Source organism: Dendronephthya gigantea, unplaced genomic scaffold (genome assembly GCF_004324835.1).
Source record: "Dendronephthya gigantea isolate DGI-Jeju-01 unplaced genomic scaffold, DenGig_1.0 000049F, whole genome shotgun sequence".
NCBI classification, from domain to species: Eukaryota; Metazoa; Cnidaria; class Anthozoa; order Malacalcyonacea; family Nephtheidae; genus Dendronephthya; species Dendronephthya gigantea.
Window position 1 is genome coordinate 704,159 of NW_021163059.1, and position 22,271 is coordinate 726,429.

Sequence of the window (22,271 nt, forward strand, 5' to 3'; positions counted from 1 at the left end):
AGTATACCATACATGCCGATGCATTGCAGACTCGTTCCCAGTCGTTATTTTAAAACCAGCAGATGCACGAATTTATAGTTATTCGTTATTTTAAAACCAGCAGATGCACGAATTTATAGTTATATATATATATATATATATATATAATATTATATATATATATATATATATATATATATATATATATATATATATATATAATATATATATATATATATATATATATATATATATATATATATATATATAATATATATATATATATATATTATATATATAATATATATATATATATATATATATATATATATATATATATATATATATATATATACATACATACATATATGTATATCGGTCAGTGGCAAAGGAAGATGCGCGCAATGGGTAAAGGGAAGGCAAGGGAAAAAATAACGACTGGGAGATTACAGATTCAAAATGGCGGACAATTTTCCAAATCTAGAAGATAGACCATACCACAGAGCTTTTTTAGCTGACAAGCTCCCTTGCCCTCATGAGGAATGTTATAATAACTTATCTTGCTTTGTTCGGGAGGGTTTAGACCATCATTACAGGACAATTCATAAATGCCCGGTTAGTACAGCTGAGATAAAAAAGGCGAAAAATCTTATGGTCGAGAAGCATTCAAAGGAAACATTGTTATGTTTAAAAAAACTCTCCATTAACAATAAGTCAAAGGTATTTGTAGTATATGAAAGAATTATAGCGTAATGAATCTTTTATCGGAATCTTTTCAATCTTTTTTAATCTTTTCAACCTGGCTAAGATAGACTTTATATGTATTCTATAATCTTTAATTTTTGTTCTACTTGTAGATAGATGAATCTGTGAATATAACCGCAGACTTTAAAGTTGAATGTGAGGATATTATGTTGACACTGCATTGTCAAAATGCTCAAGATGCAGCAAAATTGTTTGGTGTATTTCTTTACCACAGAGGTTTATTGTGTTCATACGAGAAAGGAAGTAGTCCTAAAATAGTTTCAGTAATATCAGTGGATATGAATGTCGATTTTAATACCTGGTACCACAAGAAGGAAGATGGATCAGTTGAAATCATTGTTGAAGCAATATATACAAAAATGGTATGTTTATTGTCTTGCAAAGTCTATGGCACCAAACAGGGGGAAGCCTCACACCCCTTCAAGAAATTTCTTTACATTTCATTTTCTTTACAAAATTTTTACATTATTTGTTTACATTATTTATTTTTACAGAAATATGTTCCTGAGTGCACCACTCCCTTACAAGAATGCACAATTCCTGATAGTGAACTGGAACTACCATTAGATGACTCAGATAAGGCCATATATGTTCTTCGTAAAATGTTTGGGTACAGCGAATTCAGGCCAATGCAATGTGAAGCCATTGGATCTATTATTGCAAATGAAGATTCACTAGTATTGCTGCCAACTGGGTCTGGTAAGACTGTGTGCTATGCAATCCCAGCTTTACTCATGCATGGGGTCACAGTTGTGATAACACCACTTTTGTCATTACTAAGTGAGCAGGTAAACAAATTAGGGGAAATAGGAGGCTGATAACAATTATATACTGTATATATTCCTGTTTCAAATCTAAGATGCAGAAATTGTTTACAATGTATATTTTTCTTCTAACCTAAATTAATATCATCTGCTTTTAGGTCCTTAAAATCAATCTGTGAATGGGTTGCAGTACTCGAACACTGAAGTAGATGTTCCAAACCATCCAGATTTGGAAGTATAGCCCCTAGTCCTATAAGCATTACAATAATACTATTAATTATGTAATTGTATATTTATATATAATTATTTAGGCCTTTTAGTAAATGTGGCTCACACATATGGAATTGTATAGGATCCAAAATTAAAGCTTTTATTTGGCATTGATGCTGCATTTGTCACACAGCAAATTATTTACAGTAACCTATAAAGTGCCAGTGCTCTTACCTGTACCTTAAAGAGTAAAATCGTCTGGCATTAGACAAAGCAGAGGTTACATCAAGGTGCAATGCCACTCAATGGGTTAGTATGAAGTTAAACCAGCTATTTCAATCATTTTATTCAAAGGTTGATAGGGGTTGATGCTTAGTATATTAATTTATTCTAACCTGTGAAATTCCACATCTTTGGGCTGATCTTCTTAAACAGCCTATAGTGTCTTTTTTTCCCTTTGTACATGTTAATATTGTCGATTAGAAGAATTACTGGTTTTGTTTTTGGGAATTTTTTTTCAATAATCGATTGGAAGTTGTAGAGGCGTTCATCTAGATGTTCCATTCTAAAATAAAAATTATTAATCCTACCTTAATTAATCAGATAATATATTATCATACATTCCATATAACCAGATCCTACTTTTTCTATATTTAACCAATCAGCTCTGTATGTTAATTGTGACATGGAAAACATATGATCACATTCACTTCAATACATTTGGACAGTCATACATGAAGGCCGGATACCAATTATGATGAAATTCATATTTTCTCTAGGTCTAAATGCAATGTTGACGCAGGTTTTATGAAGTTTTATATGGTAATATTATACAAAAATCAATATCTAGTGGATAGAGCTAGATACAACATCCCTCCGAATAGACACATTCTGTCAATTCTACCAGCGCTCTCTCCTTGATGAGTAAAAATCATCTGGCATTAGACAGAGTAAATACTGAAGTAGGGCACAACTAGGTCCAATGCCACTCAACAGGTTAATGACACGATGATGATAGACCCCCATAAGTGGCTAATGAAGATATGTTTAATGCAACATATATACTTAAGGGTATTCAATTAGTGCAAAACAAATGGCTATAGTAAGTGAAAACATTTGTAAACATCTTCACTTCGTGTTTTTGAATATTGATAATTGAATTACACTGTAATACAAGTGGACAAGTACACAGTGGACTACTACAAGAAATAAAATCCAAGTATTGTGTGAATATGTTGTACAAATACTTACAGTGAATCCCAGTGAAGACATAAACCAATAGAATTGAGCATGTTTATAAACTGTTTTCCTCCTCCATAGGACAAACATAATAATCCAAAAAATAGCTGAATGTCATTTGGATGTTTTTGATTTCCTAATGCAATAAAGCTAGATAGTGCATGACTGGCACGTTTCATTCTTACTTCATTTGTTTTAATTTTGTTGACATCTATGTCTTTAGTATTACCAATCAAGGTTTCCAGTATGTCATTAATAAGAGGGCAATCTTTGGCAATTGTTGTAGTAAAGTTAAGAAATATGTTTGTGGGCACATCAGTGAACCCCTCTTTTAGAGCACCATTACGGAATCCCACAACACACTGATTCTTGAACGTTTCCATTTCACTTTGCAATCTCTTCTTCTGCTCATTTGTGAGAATGCTATCTTTGTTCTGTAACTTTTGAAACTCTTTCTGGTAGCCATTTATTAATGTGGTAAGATAGTTTTCTCTACCAATGGTAAGGCTTCTATATCTTTTCATCAGGGATTTGGCCTTGTTTGTCTGTAAAGGAATTTGCTATGAATATTAATTTTCCAGTAATGAATTACAAGTGATATCTATGAAAAGTCAATCTGATTTGTTAGCAACCATATAAAATAATATGATTGTGAATGTCTGGCTTGGAGTACATCATTAACAATATTGTATTTTAGCTGCATGTCAGGCACATGCAGGTACATATATATTCAGACCTTTTCTTCCAATGCCAAATTTAGTTCTTCCCAAAAACTTGTCATCATTTTTTCCAATTCTTTTATCCTCTCTTTCATTGATGTCTCAATGGAGCTGTCAACTGGCATTTCAATTGATAAATTGTGCTTCAGTGTAATATTTTTATATATAGTTGTACATTAATATTAAGGACCAAAACAATACATACATACATATACATATACATATACATATACATAATACATTACATATACATATACATATACATATACATATACATATACATATTATATAATACCATATGTTATTGACTGTTTGTATAATATGCACATATGTTCAAAGGATATATTTGTTTATCTTTGCACATTACTCTTTTCTTTTCACATTTAGGAAATAAGGCTGTCAAAGCTCTTGAAAGGCAGCTTTTTGCACTCAGGTTATCACTAATACCAAGGATGTCCAAAATATCTTCTTGACTAACTCTTTCCCCCTCACTTTCAATGCAGATATTTTTTAAGGAGTCCTGAAGTTCTCCAGGACCAAGTGTGCTAGCATCACCTGCACATTCAAAGAATTATAATTTATTAAATCTTTTCATATAAATGATATTAAATTGCAGTGCTGATTGACTTTTGAAGTGACTGAAATACAACTCACCATAACTAACTTTCCTACATTTAGTTCTTGGTAAGCCGTGACTTTTTGATTCTGGTGTTAGGTCATGTTTTACGTCAAAATTCAGTGACCTTCTCGCTTCAGGACTCCCAGGAGTGTTGGTCTTATGGCATTCATCTAAGTTTATGCAATTGAAGTTAGTTAAGCAGTGTTGGCGCTAACATAATACGCAAAGCGTCCTGTTTTATATAAACAAATGAAACATGATACTCAACAGAGCGTATTTCCAGTTTCTATTTATACTTGCAAATTTTTTCTAGGGGTCACAAGGTCAACGAATTCAATGAGTCGAATATATTAATATTATATTAACATATACTTGCCTTCTAAGTTCATGAAACAAAATGAAGAATTGAGATCTTCATCATCTGCCATTTTGTAGATTTTGGCGTGCTATTGCCAGTATTGGTCAATGGTTGGACAATTGAAAGTTAAAAAACGAAATAAAAATGCATACAATACCGAGACTACATCATAAAATCATATTTTTATGTAAATAAATCTCAAAACAACCGATCTTGAAGACTACAATGTTAGTTTGCAAGAAAAAACATTTCTTGCTAGAAAATTCACCGAAATCTGCCAGTCGCTTAATTTTCTTTTCTCGCCCTTCCCGTAGACCTCTTCGCGCCCACGGCACAACCCACTGAGCTCTTCGCGCCCACGGCACAACCCACTGAGCTATATAACTAACTAGAGCTACAGCTCAGAAAGCAGTGGATATGATAAAGCGACTGGGGAGGAGTCTGGATGCATTGGCTGTGTTTGTGATTTAAATATTTTAATATGAATAACAACGTTGCCAGATATAATAATGTTATAATGATTAAATTAAAACCTTAAAAGCGTTCTGTTTTGTAACGATTTTACATATCGGCTTCTTTTAATGGAAGCCCTCGGGCCTCGTATAACAAAGATGCGACAAACAAAAACAACAAAGATTTGTTCGAAATAAATGTGATTGGATAAAAATATCACGCGTCATATGACGAAATTCCTGTCATCCAATCGTTTATAACCACGCTTCAATCTGAATATTTAATGTTGTGTGATTTTATTACCACCCTCTTTGGCTCGTTGTCGTCTGTACAGTTTGCAATTGAACATTAGGCAAAATATTTTTTTTGAAGATGGCAGAACAGGAAGAAAACAATTATGGTAAAATTTATATAGCATTATTCGAGGCATAGTTAATGTGGTTAATGTAGACCGTTAAATAAGAATATTACCATTTGCATATTTCTTCTTGCTTCTCATTTTTTTTTTCAATTCAAATACAAACAAAACCCTATCCCTGATCAGGAAACAACAACGCCACAATCAAAACGAAGTGAGTATTGCGCGTTATATACTTTACTTCAAATTCAAATTATACATTTATACACTTACATTTATATTATACATATTTATAGTAAGCTGGTCGATTTAGACATTTTTACGGGTGATGATGCAAACCCGATCAACTCGCGGCGAAATCGATCGAGAAATCCTCGCTTTGCAATAATAATGTTTATACATTTCGAAAAGTTATTAAGTTTGCATGGTTTTTTCACTTTTTCTCCGCTTTTATTTTGGTGATAATTAAAATATTCATACGTGTAAATTTTCAAAAATTTAACGGACACGCTAAATGTGTTGCAATAGATACAAATTCTAAATGTTTAAAATGTACAGCTATAACATTATGTATATTTACTATGTTCCTCTATTTTTTCGGTACATTTTTGCCATTGAAGAAACCCCCGATTATGAAACGAACAACCTGACGAAAGCGAACAACATGAAGAAAGCGAAGAACCTGATAGACGAAGTGAGTAGTGGGAGTTATATATTTTAATTTTATTCCAAATATTAAACGTATGTATAATTATATTTCTAGAGTGCAATAAATGTCACAAGAGGGGGCATCTACAGAAAGATTGCCCCCGTGAAAAGGTACAAACAGGTGGCAGACGTGGCGGCCGAGGAGAGGCCGAAAGAGATATACGCGACCGAGGAGATTGCGAAACTGCCGAAAGAGATAGTCGTGACAGAGGAGATCGCTAAAATGCCGAAAGAGATAGACGTGACCGAGGAGATCACGAAACTGCCCAAAGAGATAGACGCGACCAAGGAGATCGCGAAACTGCCGAAAGAGATAGACGTGACCGAGGAGATCGCGAAACTGCCGAAACAGATAGACGCGGCAGAGGTGGCCGAGGCGGTCGAGGTGGCCAAGGCGGAAGAGGCCGCGGCTATTGCAATAGTAGAAAATGGGGTGGGATAACCTTTAACTTTTACTGAATAAAAAAATTTTAAAAAATTGCGCATATTATTTTATTATAGCACAATAGATCACACTATGGGTAATTTTAAACCAAAACCAAGCTTATAAAATAGTAAAAGAGATAAGCTCCAATGTGGGGATAACTGAGTCAGCAATTTCAGCAATATATACCAGAGAGAGATGAACACATGTTTTTAACCCAAGGTTCCTTGTGCCACTCTGGGAACTTTTATATTTGAAATCGTCATAAAAAATAGTACTGAATACAATATCTGTCGGCTTTGGCACAAGCGTAGTTTTTTAGAAAATCCGCGGAACCTCGAATGTGAGGATAGCATAATTAATTTCATTAAAGCGCACGTCGTGGGTACTAGACATGAGATTTTTGAAATAAAGGTCTCTTGTGCAACTCGGGAAACTTTTATATTTAAAATCTACATAAAAATTAGTACTAAATACAATATCTCGTGACTTTGGCACAAGCGTAGTTTTTTAGAAAATCCGCGAAACCTCGAATGTGAGGATAGCTGAGTCAGCAATTTTAGTAAGTATATAGGGGAGAGAGATGAACACATGTTTTTGAAATAAAGGTCTCTTGTGCCACTCGGGAAACTTTTATATTTAAAATCTACATGAAAAATAGTCCTAAATACAATATCTCTCGACTTTGGCACAAGCGTAGTTTTTTAGAAAATCTGCGGAACCTCGAATGTGAGGATAGAATAATTAATTTCATTAAAGCGCACGCCGTGGGTACTAGGCATGAGATTTTTGAAATGAAGGTCTCTTGTGCCACTTGGGAAACTTTTATATTTAAAATCTACACACAAAATAGTGCTAAATACAATATCTCTCGACTTTGACACAAGCGTAGTTTTTTAGAAAATCTGCGAAACCTCGAATGTGAGGATAGCTGAGTCAGCAATTTTAGTAAGTATATAGGGGAGAGAGATGAACACATGTTTTCGAAATAAAGGTCTTTTGTGCCACTCGGGAAACTTTTATATTTAAAATCTACATAAAAAATAGTACTAAACACAATATCTCTCGACCTTGGCACAAGCGTAGTTTTTGAGAAAATCCGCGAAACCTCGAATACGAGGATAGCTGAGTCAGGAATTTTAGTAAGTATATAGGGGAGAGAGATGAACACATGTTTTTGAAAAAAGGTCTTTTGTGCCACTCGGGAAACTTTTATATTTAAAATCTACATAAAAAATAGTACTAAATACTAGGAGTTACTATCGCAAGTGAAATGCTGCCTGGGAGAAAGATTTTGTGTGCATACCTGCTCAACAGTTGTATTTGCGCGTTACGAGATAGGATGTAAGCTTATCATTCTGCCAAAAAACGTATGCTAGTCAATAGTGTTTAATTTGTTTTTGAATATAAAATCAAATTGCGATTGCTATAATATAAACAGAAGCGCCGAATCGAAGATAGGAACGGTATTGAACTGACGGCTATGGCACATAATTATAGTCATAAAGTGGATTCATCCATTCTTTATAAAAAATATAATTAACATAATATTCACAGTTACACGTTTTTCTATTTGAATATTATTTAACAAAGAAGTATTATTTTATATAAATAAATAAGGAGAAGACAATCACATAACATCACATTACATCACATTAGTTAACATAATTGATTATCACATACATGACATAAAAAAATTAAGAATTCTATGTACATGGTGACACTGTATGTATGCATTTTGTCAAAAAAATTTATCTCAGGTTAAGTTTATCTTATCACATTTTGTATACTACTGAGATGATACCATAGTTCATTTGGATTAATTGATAAGTTGTTCGTTATTCCTCTTTCAGAAAGCTACCATTATCGCATTCCACGTATGAAAATATCTTAAATAATAACATATTTAAATGTTTGAGAATTAGCTTTTTTTTTTGAGGAATGTTTTGGAAGTAAAACACTGTCAATAATACATCAATACATGACGTTATTTGAAACTGCCAGATCCATGAGACTGAATGTTAATTTGGTTCATGTGTCCACTGGTAGCACACGACCGACAGGTAACAATATACCATACACGTTTCTTCACTATAACTGTATTTTTCTTGAGCAACATAATGTCTCATCACTTGCCTCGATGAATCATTTTCAAAAAATGAGTGCACATAACAGTATTGCAGGTTCATTGTGTTTTCATTATTGGTTGTAATGCAATTGTTTGAAGCCATTAAATTCCAATGATTTTGGCAAAAATCAGGGTCCAGTGGCAGAAATGTCATCAGTTTCTGATCAGTATATTTATCCAGAAAGAGGGAATCTACAAAACAAAAGAGCATAACCTTAAGAATACAATTAGCCTAAAATATGTCGTAAAAGGGGAGTGAGTACGAAAACAGAAAAAACTTACCAAATTAATGTGCTGATGATAATATTTTCACACATACAGTGACAATAACATAGAGAAACATACAATAACATAGAGAAACATACAATAAACATTAAGGAATAAAGATAATAATTTATACAGAATAAAGGTTATGGGATCTACATCACAATCCCATGTCTAATTTCAAACCTATAATATGGTTTGTCAATTTAAAAGGCACTGCTGTTGGTTGTCTGTGCTAAACGATCTAGGCGGTTTTCTTCCTCTAGCCTGTATTGTAAATTAGCTGATGATTTCAAGCTTGTTAATCGCTCATATGTCATGGGTTCAATGACGCAAGAAGAAAGAGACTTCACTCTGCTTATGGCCACGTATGAAACTCCAGGATTTCTTTCTGTTTTGCCAATATCTATCCAAGCCTTTGGAAGAGTTAATCCTTGGCTCTTGTGTATTGTTAGAGCCCAGGCGAGTCTTAGAGGCAACTGTTGCCGTTCATGAAAACCTGTTTCTGACTGTGATGAAACTGTGATTGGACAAATTGGAATGCAAGATGGTTTATCCACATTAAAAAAAGGACCTCTATAGTTCTCAAACTGAATAATGACTGCAATAGGTAGGTCAGGTGGTTGATGGTTGTTCTGATAGACAACTGTTCCAGTAGCTCCATTACAGAGGCCAACATTTGACCACAAATTCATGGTTAACATGACCCTAGCACCCTTTGCTAGAAATACAACAGGCTCCAACCCAGACATATCATCTGAGGACATTTTTTTGGCCAATGCAGAAGAATGGCGAGCATTAATATGAGCAATTGGATGCTCAAGTTTTGTTAGTTGTTCATTATTGTAATTTGCAACTTGTTCATTACTATAGAAGAGTCTAGTAGCATCTTCAAAGTCGCATAAATTAGTGACACTTGATGGTTGACGTGTCAGAAGTAATTTCCAGTCATCGGCTGTTGGCTCCCCTTTGCGAAGTCGTAACAATAAATCTCTGAATTGTATTTGTTCAGATGTCATACCTTGCACACGTTGATTTACAGTGAGCTTAACAACTTTGTCAAAGATATGATATGCTTGGAAACCTTGTTCACCAACAGCATTTGATGGTTTGGTATGGTAAAGAGGCTTATCTGCCACTGGTGGTAATTGACCTGGATCACCAGTTAAAATTAATGATTTCCCACCAAATACTTTGTCATTATGACCAGTTGCTTGTTTGCAACGCTTATCTAACCAACCAAAAGTAACTTGGCCAAGCATGGAGTATTCATCAATAATGATGTATTCAATGTTATTAACACTCTCTTGTAACCTACACAAGCTTTGTCCTGTTAGGTCTTTGTTACCTCGAGACCCTACAGGTAACTTTAACAGAGAGTGCACAGTTACACCTTTAACGTTATAGGCTGCTTTACCTGTGGTAGCAGTAATAGCACATTTACTTTGCAGAAGATTTTTTATAGCATTAATAAGATAACTTTTACCCGTCCCGGCAACACCATTTATAATGAGACATAATGGCTCTTTGTCAGAAGATGTATCATCAAAATGGGATTTAACAATGTCAAAAGCAAGTTTTTGCATTTCACTAAAACTGTTTACCAATACCTGTTTACCAATTTTGTATCAATAATATATTCTTCTTTGTTAGTTTTTATCCATGTTGGCATTTCATGGATTTGTTGTTCAGAATAATTGCCCCTATCAAGGTGCCAGTCATATGTCGACGCTGGTGTTTGTTCAGAGGTATCAAAAGGAGTGTGAAGGTCTGACAATATCATCCACTCTTCTCGAGTTACCTCCTGTTCTTCAGAAGGTTCATCTTCTGATTCTTGACTTTGGATGACAGCTTGTAATTTGTCAAACCAGTCTGGGACATTGGATTGTCCACAACGTGTCTGCAAGAATTCTTGCCAAGAGTTGATTAGAACCTCGTCAGTTGGTTCTTGGTCACCCCACGCATTGTTTTGGGTTGTTCTCCAGGGTTTATATCTTAAAAGTTGATACTTACAATATAGGCCAAAATTTGGACCTTTGGGATTAGGAGAATAAGTTGGGAAAATTCTTGGTATAACATTCTCTGGCAATTTTGTCAGTTCATTGTGAACAACTTTATATGTTGTGGCAAATTGAACAAAATTCATATTCATGATATTTTGTGAGCTGTCATATTGCTCGCGATTAGCGTACACATCAAGAAGTGAGTAATCAGTGCATGACTCACCTTCTTCGAGGTGAGTGTGACGTACTTTACGTGAACCATTTAAACTAACTGGTATCACATTAAATGATGAGCTATGAAGTTTTAAAGACAACAAATGATGCATTGTCTCTTGAGCAGCATAATCTCGTTCACCAAGGGATCTCATAACTACCTTCTTAATAGCTCTGCGAGGGTCAGTATTACTGTCAACATTTTGCATAATAGAGTTGAATGCTTGTTTTAATAAAGGTGACCTTGGTTCACCTTTGGCTGCATATTTTGTGAGATATTCAACACAGGCATAGTGATCAATAACAACTTGAATATCACAGTTAGCTCTCCACCCCTGGAGTTGGAGTTGCTGATGGTTATTTAACCTTGAGTCATTTCGCTTAGTCACAATTTTAGCTCTATAATGTTCTTTATCACCTGAGGTGTGGATCTTCTCAAATTCTAACTTTGTTTGCTGACAATTGTCAAATGGAAAATGAAATCTACATTTCAATTCAGTCTCATTTGACTTTTTTCTTAGACAATAGCTAGTACTACGAGTGTGTCGTTGAACCATATTTAATAGATCTACATAATCTGATTGTTTTTCATGTTCAGGAATTTCATTATGGGGTTTCTGACATGGATGAGTCTCAGGTCGTACCCACATATCTTCGTCTGGTGGGTTTGGATTGACAGTTGATAATAGCCAATCAACATACCGACATACTGTTTCAGCTGCTCTCTGACCAGCATCAATATCATTGTCTAGTTCGGTTATATCAGAACAAATGTTCTCATCTTTAAATTTTTGTGCTAAGTAACCTTTCAAAGCAGTCTCAGTAAGTTTACACAAACCTGGATCATTATTTAGTTTAGCAGTACCATGACAATGGATACTGCCTCTACCTTGGTACTCATATCGAAACCAGTGCCATTTTGCACCAAGTGTTTCATAAAGCCAGTGTTTAACAAAGCTTTCTAATCTTTGAGTGAAAAACCAATCCACAATATGGGGATTGTTAATTACATTTTGTCGTCTGACTTCATTGGTATTATTACCAGTTCCACAACCATTATCAGCACTAAATAGAGTGTGTAACTCAGGCCAATGCATATCCGCAGAGGAAAAAGTGAAAAATAATGTTGGTGCTCCAACACTAGTTATAATAGCTTTGAGTTCTTCTCTTACTTTGTTCCAGTAAGCATTAGTACCAGCAATATTCCCAACATATCTAGACACTTTAGACATAAACAGATTAGCATTGTTACTGGCAGCCATTTCCCTTAATTCATCAATAGTGAGATGTGCCTCACCTGGGTTTTGCTTTAGGAATATTCCACTTTGCTGTAGACCCATTTGCCATCTATAACTTCAGCAAATTTCAACAGGTGTTTTATTCACTCCTGAAGAGGGACATCCCGTAGAAGTCCTTGATTAGTAGGATCACCTTTTCCATCCGGAAATAATGTTGGGAATGACATTGTGGCCAAATGTGATACCTGATACTCATTCAATGGCTCATTTTCAACTGAGGGCCATTGCATTGGCTCATTTTCAGAAAGCTGATTTCTAACAGCTTCAATTTCTTGTTGTTGTTGTTCTCCAACAGGTAAAAAACTACTCATTTCAGTCACACCATTATATACCACATCCTCTGAGGGGTTATCAGTTGGAGGACCTACATCAGGAGTAGAATCATTTTCTGAGGTGATTTCATCATCAGTTTCAACAGTCATAAGATCTGGTGGTACACCATTTTCAGGCAATAAATTTAATGCACCTTCATTTATTGTTATTTCAGAATAGTGTGGATTGTTATTTATGAGCCAAATTAATGCATCATGAACTTTTTGTTTTCGTACTCTCACATCTTTGAATGTGTTGTCTACCTTTAACCTTGACAATAATCACAGCTAAGTCTTTGGGGTATCTTGGCAAAGATGTTACAAGTTCTGTGACATTCTGTGGCAAGTTAATACAATGCCCTGAATAACCTCGTTGACCACCAGGTTTGATATAAACTCTCATGATTGGCAAAGCACGAGCAATTAACATTTCCTCAAGTTGAGTTAAACTTTGTAATTCATCTGGAACATGTGAAGGTATCATCAAGTTTTCACAAGAAAATTTTTTAGGCAATTTTTTATCTCTAGAGCATCGTGAACAGACATATGGTGACCTTGGTTTAGATTTCAGAGGCCATGCCTCCTGACAAACTGTACACTGACTGACAATGTATTGCATTGACTTATGAAACTTATTAATGTTAGCTTTTGCCCAACATTGCTCCTCAATATGACCACTACTACTGCTGGTGTCAAACAAATTTAAATAATCATGTTGACTTATTTTGGGTTGTGGCTGTGGCACTCCTTTTGTCTGCTTTTGTTTTTTAGACAATCTGTCTTTATCAAGTCTTATTTGTCTTTCACTGTCAGTTTCTTCTGACCGTTTCCTTTTTTTAGACTCCCTTTCTTTTTGAAGTCTCGTTTCCCTCTCGCTATCAGTTCTTTCTGACCGCTTTCTTTTTCTAGACTCCCTTTCTTTTTGAAGTCTTATTTGTCTCTCAGTATCAGTTTCTTTTGATTGCTTTCTTTTTTTAGAATCAGTTGCTTTTTGAAGTCTGGTTTGTCTTTCACTATCAGTTTCTTCTAACTGTTTTCTTTTTTTATAGTCATTCACTTTTTGAAGCCTTAATTGTTTCTCACTATCAGTTTTTAAATATTTAGTGTTGCGATCACACATTTTACATGTATTGAATTGCACAGATACAATTTCAAATAAGTTGGCATGTAGATCAATTGACAGAGAGTACAAATATTGCTCTAACTCTAGAATATTGTAAAATTTCATGATAACAGCAGTGCCATTAGGATCGGGCATGCCACTAGAATCTCTAGCATGCGAGTCAATGAGATAAAAATTGTCTGTTTCCTTAATCAAGGCCATCATATAGCCTTCTAATATAATAATAGCATAACTTTCATTTAAAAATATATTTGACAGTGCAGTGTGTATATCATAGTAGTGACACTCAATTTCCTGGTTTGTTATAACAAGACCCTGAATTTCCATTCCATACTTTATGAAAACAATATCTTTTTCATTTTGCGCCTCAACAGGCTTCACCACATTAGGCAGATCATTAGTTTGCGCCTCAACGGGCTCTACGAAAATGGGCAGATCATTAGTTTGTGCCTCAATGGGCTCTACCACAATGGGCTCTACCACAATGGGCTCTACTACAATGGGCTCTACCACAATGGGCAGATCATTAGTTTGTGCCTCAATGGGCTCTACCACAATGGGCAGATCATTAGTTTGTGCCTGAACAGGCTCCACCACAATGGGCAGATCAATGTTTGTCACCCTCATAGGTGATGTTGTTGCTTTTTGCTGTGTAAGCAGCTTATTGCCATTTTTTTGTGTGTCAATGTCTACTTCAATTGTGTTATTTTGCCCCTCAAAGAGTTCCACAACAATGGGTAAGTCACTATTTGTCATTGGAGATGTAGTTTTTCCCTGTACAGGACATACCTCATACGAAAAACCATTTGACATGTTCGTGCAATATGAAACACTAACATATGTTGGTAAGTTTTCCACAGACAAAAAATCTGCACCTGACGGTAAGACAATAAAGCCCTTATTAAGAGCTTTTATGTACATTTTGTCCCCTTGTAATAAGACATTATTAAATGTAATCTTCGACCACGACGATAAGGGAAAATTTCGGGCCGTAAGAAGCGCCGATAAACTCATAAAAGCACATTGTTTACCTCTCGAGTTAATACTAAAAAGTTCATCACCTTGATGGACATCGGCAGAAAGGAAAAAAACCATACTTACCTTGTATTTTAGGGAAAATTTCGTTCAATAACTTGGCAGTTTGCATTCGCACTCCAGCACATCGATGTTGCACCAGATTGCACACGCGTTACAATTTAAAAGATATAATCCGTACGTCCCCCTTTAATTTTTTAAACATACGCACGCTTAATTATTCCCCCGGAACAAAAATCTTTCCGGACAGACAGAAATGAATCCAAATTTCGACAATACATAAATGCGCGCAAAAGCCTGGGTCGAGTGAACTCTGGAGAAACATCAGCACGTCCAGAATAGTGTGCTGCCTCGCTGAGGCTCGGCAGCAACAATACCTTTCGACTTTGGCACAAGCGTAGTTTTTTAGAAAATCCGCGAAACCTCGAATGTGAGGATAGCATAATTAATTTCATTAAAGCGCACGCCGTGGGTACTAGACATGAGATTTTTGAAATGAAGGTCTCTTGTGCCACTCGGGAAACTTTTATATTTAAAATCTACATAAAAAATAGTACTAAATACAATATCTCGTGACTTTGGCACAAGCGTAGTTTTTTAGAAAATCTGTGAAACATTGAATGTGAGGATAGCATAATTAATTTCATTAAAGCGCACGCCGTGGGTGCTAGACATGAGATTTTTGAAATGAAGGTCTCTTGTGCCACTCGGGAAACTTTTATATTTAAAATCTACATAAAAAATAGTACTAAATACAATATCTCATGACTTTGGCACAAGCGTAGTTTTTTAGAAAATCCAGGAAACCTCGAATGTGAGGATAGCTGAGTCAGCAATTTTAGTAAGTATATAGGGGAGAGAGATGAACACATGTTTTTGAAATGAAGGTCTCTTGTGCCACTCGGAAAACTTTTATATTTACAATCTACATAAAAATAGTACTAAATACAATATCTCTCGACTTTGGCACAAGCGTAGTTTTTGAGAAAATCCGCGAAACCTCGAATGTGAGGATAGCATAATTAATTCCATTAAAGCGCACGCCGTGGGTACTAGACATGAGGTTTTTGAAATGAAGGTCTCTTGTGCCACTCAGGAAACTTTTATATTTAAAATCTACACACAAAATAGTACTAAATACAAAATCTCTCGACTTTGGCACAAGCGTAGTTTTTTGAGAAAATCTGTGAAACCTTGAATGTTAGGATAGCTGAGTCAGCAATTTTAATGAGTATATAGGGGAGAGAGACGAACACATTTTTTTGAAATAAAGGTTTTTTGTTCCACACGAGAAACTTTGATATTGAAAATCTACGTAAAAATAATACTAATACAATATCTTTCGGTTTTAACACAAGCGTATTTTTTGAGAAAATCGGAGATATGCTCGAATGTGAGGATAGCATAATTAATTTCATTCAATAGCGCACGCCATGGATACCATACATGAAAGTTTTGAAGTAAAGGTCTATTGTGCCACTCTGGAAACTATTATATTTAAAATCTACATAAAAACAGTACTAAATACAATATCTTTCGGCTTTGGGTCAAGCGTAGTTTTTGAGAAAATCGACGATAGTGTGGAATAGCATTTGGTGTATGTATGACGAATAGTGTGATGGAAAATTGGGTTTGAATATTGTGACAGTATGATAATTCCAATTTCCGTTTCAATTTTGACGGCTTTGACGACCTCTACCATTTTTTGAATTTCTCCGTAAATAAAGGTGTGCCGGATCTGAAATTTTACGTACACGTAAATGAAAGATTGGGGAATGTGTTTGTTGTGTTTTACATGAAAATGATGAAATATTTAGGAAGATACTTACCTGTAAGTTCGTCGTATTTTGCAGCTATAATTTTCAGCTTTTATGGTAGATAACATAAGTATTTGGGGTTTATTATGTCGGCAAAGCGTTACACGTTATTGCTAAAGTGTTATTTTAGCTGCAAACAGTGAATTTAGCTGTTTTTAACAATTTTGCGATTTGAATGTCAGGATGAATCTTAGGGATGAATCTTAGGATGAATATCAGAATGAATGTGAGGATGAATGTCTGGATACCTTCACACTAGTCACTGGTTCAGATATGAGTATCAAGGTAGAGGTAGTATCCATTGTCATGGAACTGCTAAATTAAATAACGACCCAGGTTTGTGTGAATTAACTCAGACTGCTTTGAAAGGTTTCTTAGCACAAAAATTTAAAGATGAAAATGACTGCTTTGACACAACAGAACTAGACCAGGATATTGAGGCTGGTCAAAAAGCTGCTGACACAGTATGTTGATTGGTCATTATCAACTGTTAATCCAAATTCACCAGATGAAGACATGTGGATAAGACCAGAAGTTCATCCATGTCAACGACGTCATCAAGATATCTCTGAACATGAAAAACAATCAGATTATGAAGATCTTTTAAACATGGTTCAACGACACACTCATTGTAGTACAAGCCTTGTCTCAGAAAAAAGTCAAATGAAACAGATTTGAAATGTCGATTTCATTTTCCCTTTGAGCATTGTCCACACACAAAGCTAGAATTTGAAAAAATTCACACTAAAGATAATGATAATCATTATAGAGCTAAACTTGTTACTAAACGAAATGATGCCAGGTTGAATAATCATCAACAACTTCAACTCCAAGGATGGAGAGCCAATTGCGATATTCAAGTTGTCATTGATCACTATGCTTGTGTTGAATATGTGACAAAATATGCTGCTAAGGGTGAACCAAGATCGCCCTTATTAAACCAAGTTTTCAATTCTGTAGTTCAAAATGTAGATATTAATAGCCAGCCTCGTCAAGCTATTAAAAAAATAGTTATGAAATCTCTCGGTGAAAGGGATTATGCAGCGCAAGAGACGATGCATCATTTATTGGCATTAAAACTTCATAGCTCATCATTTAATGTGATTCCAATAAGTTTAAATGGTTCACATAGAGTACGTGAAAATGTGCCTTCATGGTTAAAAACAAACAAGGAAAACTTCACTATAGACGACCGATATGATAATATTGATATTGACACTTTAAGTGAAATGCAAAAACTTGCTTACAACATTGTCAAATCTCATTTTAATAATACATCTTTACATAAAGAGCCATTGTGTTTGATTATAAATGGCGTAGCAAGAACTGGTAAAAGTTATCTTATCAATGGCATTCGAAATTTGTTACAAGGGAAATGTGCTATTACTGCTACAACTGGAAAAGCAGCGTATAATATACAAGGAATAACTGTTCATTCCTTATTGAAATTACCTGTCGGATCACAAGGTAAGAAAGATCTAACAGGGCAGAGCTTGTGCCGATTACAGGAGAATTTGACTGATATTGATTACATCGTCATTGATGAGTATTCTATGCTTGGGCAAGTTACTTTTGGTTGGATAGACAAACGTTGCAAACAAGCAACTGCCTGTTATGACAAAATATTTGGAGGAAACTCGTTAATTTTAACTGCCGATCCAGGTCAATTGCCACCAGTGGCAGATAAACCTCTTTATCATGCGAAACCATCAAGCGCTGTTGGTGAACAAGGTTTTCAAGCATATCAAATGTTTGACAAAGTTGTTAAACTCACAGTAAAGCAACAAGTACAAGGTAAGGCGAGTCAACAATTGACGATTGGAAATTACTTCTTACGCGTCAACCATCAAATGTCACAAATATACAAGAATTCGAACATGCTACTAAACTTTTCTATAGCAATGAACAAGTTGCCAACTACAATCATGAGCAACTTTTAAAGCTCAGACATCCAATTGCCCGTGTCAATGCTCGCCATTCATCAGAAATGGCAAAAAACATTGCTTCTGATGAAATGTCAGGATTGGAACCAGTTATTTTTCTGGCGAAAGGTGCCACAGTCATGCTAACCGTGAATCTGTGGTCAAATGTTGGGCTTTGTAATGGAGCTACAGGGACAGTTGTTGATATTATTTTTCAAAACAACCACCAACCACCTGACTTGCCTATTGCAGTCATTATTGAGTTTGAGAACTATAGAGGTCCTGCATTTTAATAAACAAGCCATAGAGTTTGCAATAAGACATGGATTCTGCTATAGGTCCATTGTGCTTTATTCTGTGTTTAGTCTATGTTTATTTGTATATATTTCATCACTTTCATAATTATGTATGATCACTGTATGTATTACAATATCAATATATCATCATCAACACATGCATCAAATGGTAAGTTTTATATTTTAAGTTTGTGTACTTTCTTCTCTTAGAACTTTTCTTGCTATAGAGAAACTAAGATGTTTCTAAAAATGTCTCTTTTGTAGTTTCCTATAACCTGCTCCAACAATTGAAACAAGATAAATAATGAAAACAATGGATCTATGATACAACTATGATGTGGATATAAGATGATTCCAAACTGAAAACAGAAAACATAATTCCGAGAGAGACGTAAGATAAACTAATAAAGTACAACAAGGAAAAAATACATAAACTACATTCTTTATGGACATATCGGCCATGCAGTATCAGCAATAAACTGAGCCAAGTTCATCCAGCATCATCATAGTTCCAAAAGTATTGTACTACAAACACATTCTACAAAAGCAAGAAAAATAATATACAATGTGTTTTAATTGAAGAAACTTTTGGTATTCAATACCATAATTGCCATGTCACTTAATCCCCACATTACAATCTACAGATGCAAATCTAATACAAATAACTTAACTATACCTAAAAACATACCAAATCCGATAAAATGATCTAAAAGAACTTCGCACAAACTACATACATACAGTGTCATTTGTTGGTTATACTGTGTTGTAAATAGAATACTGTGCTGTCCTGTGTTGCCATGGGCTGTAGTATAATATAATCAATAATATGTAACGTACTGTAACAGTAATGTCATGTCCTGTGATTATAATGATGTAATATTCACATAAAACTAATAATACTTTTTATACGAAACACCTGTTTGAAAATGATCAATTGTTATACATGCACACATTACTATTCTTATTTTTGAATTTCATCTTTTTAAATAAACAAAAATTGTTCATTCTTAAAATTGTATTGATTTTACATTTGCATATCAGAAATTCTAAACTGTTACCATAATAACATATTTGCCAGCATGCAGGTTATCAGTCATTGACCTATGTAAAAATACTTTGGTCAGCTCTACTTTCTTTGCACCAGCAGCTGCCAAACTTGTATGTACAAAGTGCTTTTTGCACATGGCAGCACTCCCCTTGCGATAGTAACTTCTAGTATATGCCATATACAGGGTGTATCAAAAAAAATGTCCCAAATGTAAAATTTCCGTTTTTCAGGATATTTTGCAGAATTTGGCAATTTTTTGTGTTCCTAGAGATAGTTAAGACTTATCTGGTATACCTAGGCCAAGTTTGGTTTTTCATTAACAAAATTATGTTACCGGGGGGGAGGTTCCTTTCCACTGATATTGAGACTGCTTGCGCGCGAAAATGTGAAGCTGAAATTGAGATATTATTTAGCTGTCTAAAAGTAGGAAAGCTTTTTAATAAACTGTCAAAGTTTCAGGGAAAATAATGCAAACTGGGAGCAATGCGCGACCCCTAAAAGTGACAAATATTTCATTGCGCGTAGTGGATTAAATGCATGGTTGATTTTAGCGTGACTGATCTGATGCAAGGCTGCATGGGCATATGAATAAATTAAAGCGAGAAACTGAACAAGAAGACGAAGCAATTTAATAACAAGATTTTTATTCTTGATGTTAATCCTCAACATTTCTGCCATTTCTTTCTAAGAAAACTGCGGCTCGTCTGAGCATGGTAAACACTGAACGCCGAACCACATTTGTCTGTCCTGTCTCAAATTATCCATTTCGTTCAAAATTCTTTCTTGCAAATCGCCTACGCTACCACCGGCAAATCTAGGCGAATGGACAGACAAATGGTTCGCTGTTCAGTGTTTAGTATGCTCAGACAAGCCGTAGTTTGCTTAGAATGAAATGGTGGACATGCTGAGGATTAACATCACGAATAAATCGCTTTGTTTTTGTGTTCAGTTTCTCGCTTTAATCTATTCATTTGCCCACCTTGTATGAGATCGGTCACGCTAAAATCAACGATGCATTTAATCCACTGCGCGCAATGAAATATTTGTCACCTTTAGGAGTCGCGCGTTGCTCCCAGTATGCATTAAATTTTCTGAAACTTTGACAGTTTATTAAAAAGCTTTCCTACTTTTAGACAGCTAAATAATATCTCAATTTCAGCTTCACATTTTCGCGCGCAAGCCCTCTCAATATCAGTGGAAAGGAACACCCCCCCCGGTAACATAATTTTGTTAATGAAAAACCAAACTTGGCCTAGGTATACCAGATAAGTCTTAACTATCTCTAGGAACACAAAAATTTGCCAAATTCTGCAAAATATCCTGAAAAACGGAATTTTTACATTTGGGACATTTTTTTTTGATACACCCTGTATAAGCATGTATATGTTGTGCCGCAAAGTCCTTTATGCCACAAAGTCCTACATAAGACGATCTTGAAGAACTTAAAAAACTGCTTAGTTTTTCAATAAACGAAGACAAAGGCAATGATATGATGTCCTTGTTACTGATAGATGATATTGGTGTATGCTATGCGATATATTCCCACAAACAATAAACAGTAATATGATACTGCACTATTGTAAATGCCACATTGCCACTGTTTTGCAATAGCGCGTATCGGAATATATCAAACACACACTAACACAGGTCCGTTTATCTACATAAATACTCAAGAAACACCATCCTTGCTGATTTAAATTGAACCTCAATGTCTTAAGAAACGACATTGGCCGTGCACATTAAGACCCCAAGGCCAACATCATTATAATTCATCATTAATGCATGTGCGCGCAAAGTATCTCGGCATTGATGATAAAATCAGCCTTTGCCTATATATCTGTTAGCTTTCAACTTGTGCTACGATCAGTTCAGACATCAAATGTATGCACAGAATCTTCTTTCAATACTCTTTTAAGGGATCTTGCTAAACAAGAGTCATATACGAATCATTGAAATTGACTTAGCCGCGCGCAAAGAACCGCGAACCATGAAACAGAAAGTCGGAACAAAATTCAATATTTTCTTCGATTTTGGCGATCCATCTTTTTGTTAGGAACATATGTATAGATATTTAACAATTTTGATGAATACTGGCTTAGTAGGGACTGTAAGAAATACAGGTTCTTCGTCGACGAGGCTACTTAACACTAGTATTTTTACGCCATGCTAAGAATCGGTACTCTTTTCCACGTCACAAACTACAATATGGCGGAGCAA